This window comes from Phalaenopsis equestris, unplaced genomic scaffold (genome assembly GCF_001263595.1).
Source record: "Phalaenopsis equestris unplaced genomic scaffold, ASM126359v1 Scaffold000863, whole genome shotgun sequence".
Lineage (NCBI taxonomy): Eukaryota > Viridiplantae > Streptophyta > Magnoliopsida > Asparagales > Orchidaceae > Phalaenopsis > Phalaenopsis equestris.
This window is the reverse complement of record NW_018165303.1, coordinates 38,699-48,282: the sequence shown is the minus strand read 5'-3', so window position 1 is coordinate 48,282 and position 9,584 is coordinate 38,699.

Sequence of the window (9,584 nt, the reverse complement as noted above, 5' to 3'; positions counted from 1 at the left end):
GCCTGCCACGGCCTAGGAGAGCGGAGGGGGAGAAGCCTGAGGTTGCAGACTCGAGCTCTTCCTGGGTAAAAAGGCGCTGTTTTTTGCGGGTCCAGCGTCGCGGAAAGGGGAAGCAGGACATTAGAGGGAGATGTTGGAAGCCATTAGAGATCCGAGAGAAGGGGAAGTGAGTTATGTATGGTAAGGGCGTTGGTGAGATGGTTAGGATTTTGTGCGATTTGTAGGGTACAACATTAAAGGTGGATTGAGGCTGGAGGAGAGTGGAAGCAATTGAAAATCAAGCCGTTGTATTTGAATCTCGACTCTTTTGGATTTTTGTTTCTGGGGAGGAATTGGTCGGGGAGGTTTGCCGTGTGGGTATGGGGAATTAAATTTAGTTATTTTTGGATTAATTTATTTGCGTTGTGGATAAAAGATTTGGATGAAATTGGCCTTTTTCGTCAATTGAAGCCAGCAGACGTTTGGCCAAAAAAAGGGGATGTTTAACATCTTTCCATTACTGTGCTATGTTTTAATCATGTAAATTGTAAGAAAAAGGTATGATATTTATGATAATTTTAAAGATAAACAGAAAATTATAAAAAGCTATCATATTGATGAGATTATTGTCATGATCTAGTTTTAACTTTGATGTACAAGGGTCAATAAAAGAAAGTCAAGGTATGTACTGTCAATACTGATTAAAATAGTGCGGCCTATTACTTTTCTACGTCAGAAATTATTTAAGACTTATCTAATAGGATTTGATTGCAATAATTAAATTATGTATTAGGTGAAGAACTTTTTTTTTATTTGCCGCTCAGTAATAATAGTACTTATGGCACCAACGTCACAGCACAACTAAAATTATTTTTAAATAACAACCAATGCTGTCATTACGTACTTAAATTGACACTTAGTGTTAACATAGATTGAAAAGCCTTGGGGAATGAAATGCCCACCTTTTTTCTTAAAACATCTAACAAGCTGCAAGCTTTGGTGGTTAATTATCAAAGGTTTTGTCTCTTCAAATTTATCAAATATAAAATTTTTGGGCAAATTTTATACTTTTTTTATTAGCATTTTCAAAATTCAATTCTGGGCTTAATAAGACTCCATAATTTTATAGCTTCTATTTTGTCATGATAATTTCGTTGACACGTTCATTTTGTATTATCTGTGACAAGAATTATTCAAGATAGATTGAATTAGACAAGGCCTAATCAACTCAAGGCCTTGATTGAATTGCCTCATTTATGTTTTAGGTGTAGCAACAATGATTATCGCTATCAACACCACTCCTCTAGTTTGTTAGGGAGGCAGTTGATGAGTCTCGTGACATCTTTTACCCTGATCAACACAATAACATCATTAGATCTTCTTAAAATTTTTTCATTTTTACACAGTTTGTTTGCCTTATATTAAATTTCCTATTATATTGAAGGATCCTAATTCATAAGAACAAATTAGACTAATTATGTCTTTTGGTCCTTAAATAATCCATAATTGTTTTGGTGAATCAGACAATCTAAATTGCTATTCGTTAACTTTTTGGGGTTCAAGTCGTTAAGTGATTTAAAACAATATATTATTTTATTTTCAAAGTATTTGTTACTCATAGTTGACATGACACCATTGTTTGTTATTAGCTTAGCGCCAAATCTAGTCTAAGCACCACTAAGTCATTGAGTTGGTTAAGGCATTACATCATCTAATCACTTTTTGAATATAGGAGAGCCTCCTAATCGGTTGCATTGACTATCATAAAATTATAAAATATTCAATCATATTATTGGTTAAGAGCCAAAAGGCCACTCATTTAATTTATAAATATTATTCAATCTCCTTTTCATATTATGAACTATAGAGATCATAAAAATATTTAGAACTCCGACTACTTAAATATTCTATTTGGTCAACAGCATATCGTCAAATTCTTTTTTTTCTGGTCACTTAAAATTCTAATTGATGATTTTGATGTTCCCATATCTTGTAGCCGTAAACCAAATTGAATTGTTTCATTTTCATTCCTATTTTAATGAAGGGATATTTCTAATTACCTCTCATCATTTTGACCTAGAGTTCTCGAATTCAAAATCTTATTTCTCTTGAAATCCACATTATAGTGGTTTAAAATTTTCTTTCATGTTTTCTTAAGATTCTCCCTGCATCACAATCTCCTAAAAATCCAATCAACCGTCTTTGATGCTTCTTGGAAGCTTAAGTAATCTATCCATTCTAGTTGTTCAGTCTATTTCCTTTCTTCTCTATCACACTCCACACCAACACTTTCATATTTTTAACTTTAGAATAAAACAAAAGATATTTTCAATAATTTTGCTCTTTACATTATACTCCGTGTTACCTAATTTTGAAGAAGGGAGGACGATATTTAAAGTTTCAATTTTAGATTAATATATTTATTTTTTGGCTTAGGGTTAGCCCATTATTTTTTCCATTTTACAGATTTTTTTATTTTAAATATATTTTTGTTAATTATTTTCTTGATCCATCTAATTATTCATAGATGATCATAGGACATGATGTGTTAGGAAAGAGATGAGATATTTTCTTTATTTTCTATGTTATTCGTGTCATTTTTATCTTTTTTCTATGGCATTTGTGGTTGTATATGCAGTGTACATATAAGAAGGTAACATGTAGAACATATGAAGCAAAAATAGATGCTAAGGCCCCATTTGGGGCAGCTTCTTCACCGTAGTGCGGCGAGGAACCGCAACTCGATGAGTTTGAAAAGTGTGGTGCAACAACTAATTACGATAATTTTTGTTAAACGAGGGACACGGGTTCGACCCTGTGGCCCACATTTTATCCCGTCACGTTTATAGCTACGCGATCTTCTCTTTGGCCCTCGTCTGTCTAGATCGCGATCGCATTCTTCTAGCCTCATCTCTCTCGATCTCCTTTCTTGATCAGTCCTCTCTCTCTCTTGTGCCTCTCTCGCGACTCTCTCTGGTGGCAATATATTGCCTTTGTCCTTTCCCTCTTCCCTCTCCCCTTTTATCTTTTTCTGGTTGCAACATGTTGGTTCTCTACTCTCCCTCTTCTCTCTGATCTTCAGATCTCTCTTTAGTTTACCGTGCTCTTCATCATCCCACAGGATAACCTATATTTTTTTATGAAATAATTTTATCTTTGCGTTTTGTGGCTGGCTTTCTCATTTGCGGTTTGGAAAATTTGGGTTTGAAGTGACAATTTGGATTTTACGATTTACAGCTTTCGCTTTATAATTAGGATTTTTTTGTGACTGTGTAGCTGATGGAATGTGGTTTCATCTTTACTTATGGTGTTTCAGTGAAAATTTGAGAAATGGTTGAAGGAGGGTGGTCGGTTTGTTCATAACAATGTTTTGGGTGCCCTGTATGATTGATGGAATGGGGCTTCTTTAACTTTGGTATTTCAATGGGAGTTTGAGATATAGTTGAAAGTGGGTGCTTCATTTGTTGATAGTAATGTGTGGTGGTGGTGTTAAAATGCATTTTGTGGCTTTCTCAGCCTTGGTATGAAGTGGAAATTTTGATTTTGTGATTTGTGGCTTTGTCTTTATGATTTAGATTTTTTGTTTTTGTGAATGTGTGGCTGAGGTAATGTGGTTTCATCTTTACCTATCGTGTTTCAGTGATAATTTGAGAAACAATTGAAGAAGGGTGGTTGGTTTGTAGATAGCAATGTTTCTGGTGCACTGTATGGCTGATGGAATGGGGGTTTTCCTTAGCTTTGGTGTTTCAGTGGGAATTTTTTTGATATATATGTGTGAGGGTGCTGGTCAAATGTGTATTGTGGCTTTCTCATTTGCAATTTTAAGTGAAAATTTTGATTTTTTTTGATTTGTGGCGTTTTCTTTATAATTTGGAATTCTTTTTTGCGAGTGTGTGGCTGCTGAAATAGGATTTTATGTGTACCTTTGGTGTTTCGGTGAGAATTTGAGAAATGGTTGAAGGAGGATGCTTAGTGGGTTGATAGCAATGTTTCAAGTGCCCTGTATGTACTTCGCTTGTGGTTTTGTCTTTTCCATTAGTTTTGAGTGGGAATCTAAGAATTGACTGAAAGGGTGTGCTTGATTTATTGATAGCAATGTGTGGAGGTGGTATTCATATTTATAATTTGATGGAATATGTGGAGGTAACAGTGTTGGTCCTAGAGGTGTTGGTGTTTGGTGGTGCCGATGGAGGTGTGGAGGTGTTGTTGGTGGTGTGTGAAGTTTGTAAGGTGTTTGGTGGTGTGTGAGTTGTTTGTGTGTTAGGGTGTGGAGTCTATGTTGCGGTGTCTTGAGGTGTTTGTGTTGTGGTGGGGTGTGGAGTCTATGTGGCGGTGTTGGAGGTGTTGGTAGTGTTGGAGTAGTGTATGCAATGTTTGTTAGTGTGTGGGGGTGTTGTTGGAGTTGGCAGTGTTTGGATGGTGTTGTTGCAAGTGTCTGTGTTGTGGTGCTGGTGTTAGAGGTGTATGTGTGGTGTTTGGTGGTGTGTGGAGGTGTTGTTGGCGTTGAAGCTATCTGTGTGGTGGTGTGTGGAGTATGTGTGGTGGTGTATGTTAATGTGTCTGTTTTATGGTGGTGGTGTTGGCGGTGTTGGAGATGCCTGTGTGGTGTTTGTTGGTGGATGGAGGTGTTGATGATGTTGGAGGTGTCTGTGTGGTGGTGTTTGGAGTCTATGCGGTGGAGTGTGGAGGTGTATGTGTGGTGGTGGTGGTGATGGAGGTATTTGTGTGGTGTTGGTGGTGTGTGGAGGAGGTGCTGGTGGTGTGGTGATGATACTGTGACATTCCAATTTTTCTTTAATTTGGGATATTGTGACATTCTTATATGTTAATTAATTTTTTTCATGCTAGTAATACAATGGTTAATACCAAAGAGGTCGGTTCATCTGCAATATGGAATTAAGTTCGGTCTTTGGAATGTAGTCTGGTTGGCGACATGTAGTTAGATAAGCAAGATGAAGTGCGGTCCGGGAGACGAGGTCAGGTCGGCAAAACGTAGCCAACCAGCAAGGTGAAGTAAGGTTGGCAAAATTCAGTCGGCGGGTGTGGAAACCTCACTTGCGGCCGAAGAAAGATGTGAAAATGGAGTTTGTTGTTAGAGAAGAATAGTGGAGTGGAGTGAGTAAAGAAATGAGAATGAGAGAAAACTTTGGAAGAGGAAATGAAGGGCTCTATTGGAGGTGAAAGTGGAGAGAAAGCTTGCAGCTTGAGAAGTGATGGGGAGTGACAGTATGGGCTACTTGGGAAGAAAAGGCATGGGGAGTTTGAGGAGGCTTGGTAAGTTTGTGGGGAGAACATTTTCATGACTGCTATGAGGTAATGTGAGATGGATTCTTGAGAGGCGATGGGAATTAAGAGTATGATCTGCCTATGTTTCCTCTAGATCTATGGGGAAATATGAATAAATAGTTGAAATTTCAAAGAGATAGCAGATGATGAGGAGTAAAAGAGGTGGATCTGCTTTTGTATAAGTTCTCATTGTGTGTTCTTTGCTAGGATTGTATCTCTGAAGAGTTTCCCCTCGATGTTAGCTTGTCTTCTTGTTCACAACACGATTCATGCTCACCGCACCTTTTACAATGTTGAATCTGAATCTGTTAGATAGGTCGTGCCCAAGGAATAGAATATGTATCAGAAAGAGAGAGAAATAGCGAGAGAAGGAAGAGGACAGGACTTCCCACAGCAGGGAAAATGGATGTTCTCGGGCTTGTGGACCCATTTTACTCAATCAAAGATGTGTTACAACTGGGATCCCATCAAAAGGGTCATTTTTATATCATGAAGTCTTCATATTTGTAGAAGATAGGAGAGGTAGAAAGTATAAAAGAAATTAAATATTTTACTATGCTTTGAAGAGAGAAGTAAATCACACTTTAGTCATTTTTATTTTGATTATTGGCTTGTCTCGAGATCGATGCAGTTTTCAAGTTCATGTTTTTTTGTCTTGGTCCTGATGACATTCAATACATGAGCAATTAAGTGGCTTATATGTAAATTTTTTGAAGATGATTGTTGCTTTAACGTGGCTATCCATCTGGCCAAAGGAAAGAGCTTGGTCGGTCGACTAAAGTGAGATGGTTGAGGGAGAGAGCCTGGACGGTCGTCTGAAGTGAGGAGGTCGACTACTGAATACCTCAAGATCCATGCAGACCATTTTTGAGTATGCAAACTTGATCTTTATCATATCATACATTATGAAACTCTTTATTAGAAAGTGTGAATAAAAGAAAATAAAAGTTGTGCTACATAAAAAACCGATTAAATTTATTTTCAGTTGAAAAATCTAATCTCGCTGGTGAGGGTCAATCACCCTTGATATTTTACATCGACATATTTTTTAACTCTCCATCATGAAACTAAACCCAATACTCTCAACTCTCTTAAAACAACATCGATGTTCTTTCATCTATAAAACCCTCGATTCTGCAATCTCCATTAGCCTAGGCTTTTCAAGAAAAACATATATGGTAAACCAAAAAACATGTTTTTTTTCATATAGGAAGATATCATAATCAGTTTGTTTTTCAACACAAAAACAAAAGACATTTTTTCTTCAGGAAAAAATAATAACAAATCCTATATTTTTCATTCCATCCATAGTAAGAAAACCTCATTCTAATGGAAGGAATCAAGCAAATCCATTCTATGGTTCTGATTGATACAGAAAAGGCCGACTAGAGAGAGGAGATAACATGGTTAATGAAATTGGAGAAGGGACAGAACACTGTAAGGCCAATGTGTTTCCTTGCATGTGAATGTGATTGGAGCAGAGTTTAGGAAAATATTTTTATCAAAGTTAGTTTATTTTGATGTTTGTTGCATAAATTCTCACGTTTTAGTGTATAACTCGATAATATTAAGTATATAAAATTGAACGTCTTTATGACGAGTAAAAAAAAGATCATAATCAATCATCCTATTAATCCTTTTAACTTATTATTACCACAAGTATTATATATTAGAAAATATATAAAATTGAATGTCTTTCAAAATTTATATAATTGGAACTCATTTTACATCCACATGGTAATTAAGTTCCAAATAAAGAAATTTTCATTTATGTTCTCTCATATTTTCATCCATGTTTTCTTATTTTAATCTTTGAAAGTGATTAAATATCAGTTTAAGAGGTATGATTTACGTATTTTTATCGGGAAAAAAAAGGAAATAGAGTTTCTCATTCTAAAACTTACTTATACAGTGAGAAGCAAGATACATCTAAGGGACTGCTTGCGGCAGCTCCAGCTTATCAGTTTTCCAGCTGCAACTTAGGTTTTGTTTGGGGCAGCTGTTGATTATTTATAATCTGCTCATTTTGATATTCTGATAATCTGCAGATTATCAGAATAAACTGTCTTGCTGTTTGAGGTAGCTTATTCAGAACAGCTTACTGGGAGCTGCTGTTGGATAAATGACCATTTTGCCCCTGTTTGGTTAAGCTGTTTGCAATAGAACTGAATGAGAAAAATAATATATAGAAATAATACAGTTGAGTTACAAAAATTAAAATATAATGCTCACGATTTTGTGAGTATCAAAATAAATAAAATAAGAAGAAATAAAATTACAATTAAAAGTAAAAAAATTAAAACATTCAATAAAGAACAATAGATAGAGTAAGAACTAAAGAGTTTCATGAAAATGTCATATTTTTAGGAGAAGGCAACAAAATATGGCTTCTATTTTAATTATTGTGTGAATGTAACCCTTCCTATAGTGAGCATAACATACTCCAGATGTTAATACAATGATTTTTCTCACATCAAATTATGCACTAATTTTTGCAAATGATTAAAAAAATAAAACATGAAGTCAAGTTTTGTAAACTATGCAATAATGAATACGTTCAAGAAGTATCTCTTGATTGGCAACTGTCTTACACCGTTAAAAAAATAATTTAATTAGCTAATTTCAGTGAAAAAGAATAAAGAGTTTTAACACCGACATTTTACCTAGGGTTCTTGAAAATCCAAAAATGAAAAGAGTGGGAGCTGCGATTCTCTGGACATCAAATGCTAAGCTTTCTGATTTGATCAAGCAACGATCTAATTAGAAGCGCATAGATCAACTCGTTGATGCCACGTCTGGACATCAAATGCTAAGCTTTATGGATGCATACTCAGGATACAATCAATGAAGTTGGTAGAAACGCTTCTTCATGAAGAAGCGTTTCTACTTGCTTGGTTGAAGATTCTCACGAGCGAATCGATCGGAAGGAAAGAACTCCTATGTGCGAATCGAACGGAAGAAAGGAGCTCTTCTGTGACCGAATGGAAGAAGAGAGCTCCGTATACAAACTTAATGGAAGAAGAGAACTCTATGTGGAGATCGATTAGTAGGAAAGAGCTGTGTAGGAATCCATGCTTTCGGTTTTATGAAGAATCGATAGCATTTTGATCAAGCAACGATCTGCATGACTTCAGTCTCCCGACAGCCTTTTGATGAAGCTGGAATCGCGATGTCGATCTCTGCGAAAGGTGAAGGATGAGAAGATCGGAGAGGGGAAGGGCGAGGCCGAGCAGAAGGGCACGGGAGTAACTATTACCCCAACGTGAGAAGGAGACGCGGGATGCAGGGTCGATCCCGCGTCCCCGCCTATTAAGGAAATGACAAACGTAATTTTGAAGTGTTTTGGAGACGCTCGGCGAATGCGATTTTCAAACGATGCGGCGCTGCCACATTTTAATAAGCTGCCCCAAACGGAGTCTTAGTTGCTCCAGGAAACTGTTGTGGGGAAGCTGATAGGTTTTTTGTTACAGCTGTTTGAAAATATGTTTATGGTAGCTATTTTTGGATTAATGACTATTCTGCCCCTGTTTAGTAAAACTTTTTATAAATTCATAGAAATTTAATGATATGTATGTAAATCTTTATTTACATATATAGCACCTAAACCTTAAAATGGGTTGAATACCAAAAGTCATGCAAATTCGAGTTTACCAAATCTTGAAAGTTTTTTTGCAATGGATTTAATAAATCTTGTGTGATAATTTCTACTAAAATTTAAAATCTGTTATTCTTGCCTGGCTTTAAAAACAGATCACAATAGATTTAGTTAAGTCATGTAAATTTGAATTCTTAAACCTTTAGAAAATAATCAAATCTGATGGCTTATTAAATTCGATTAATATTTTATTGAGAAATATAATAGTTAATAATTACATATTTATTAATAAAATATTATTAAATTGACATTCATAAGAAAATTAATAATTAGTTATCAATTATATTATTAATAACAATTACATATAAAATTTTTGAATGAATTTAAAACTAAATGATTTATTAATTAATAATTAAATAATAATTGTAATTTTTTAAATTAAAATAAATCATATAATGTTTTACTTAACTATTAATAATTAATCAATCAAACTAATAAAATTAAATTAAATTAATACTAGAAATCCTCCCCCACATTACTCATGTCTCTCTTCGAAACCCTCGCATGTCGCTCTCGCTCTCTCTGTTTCATCCAAAGCCATCGCCTTCATGACCGAAACCTCGCCCTGCAATCGGTCGGATTAGGGCAAGGTAAGGGCACGGGGGTAAAAAGCCGAAGGGTAAAACTGGGCCGCGGGTGAGGTAGAGCACTCTGCGTTCGGGAT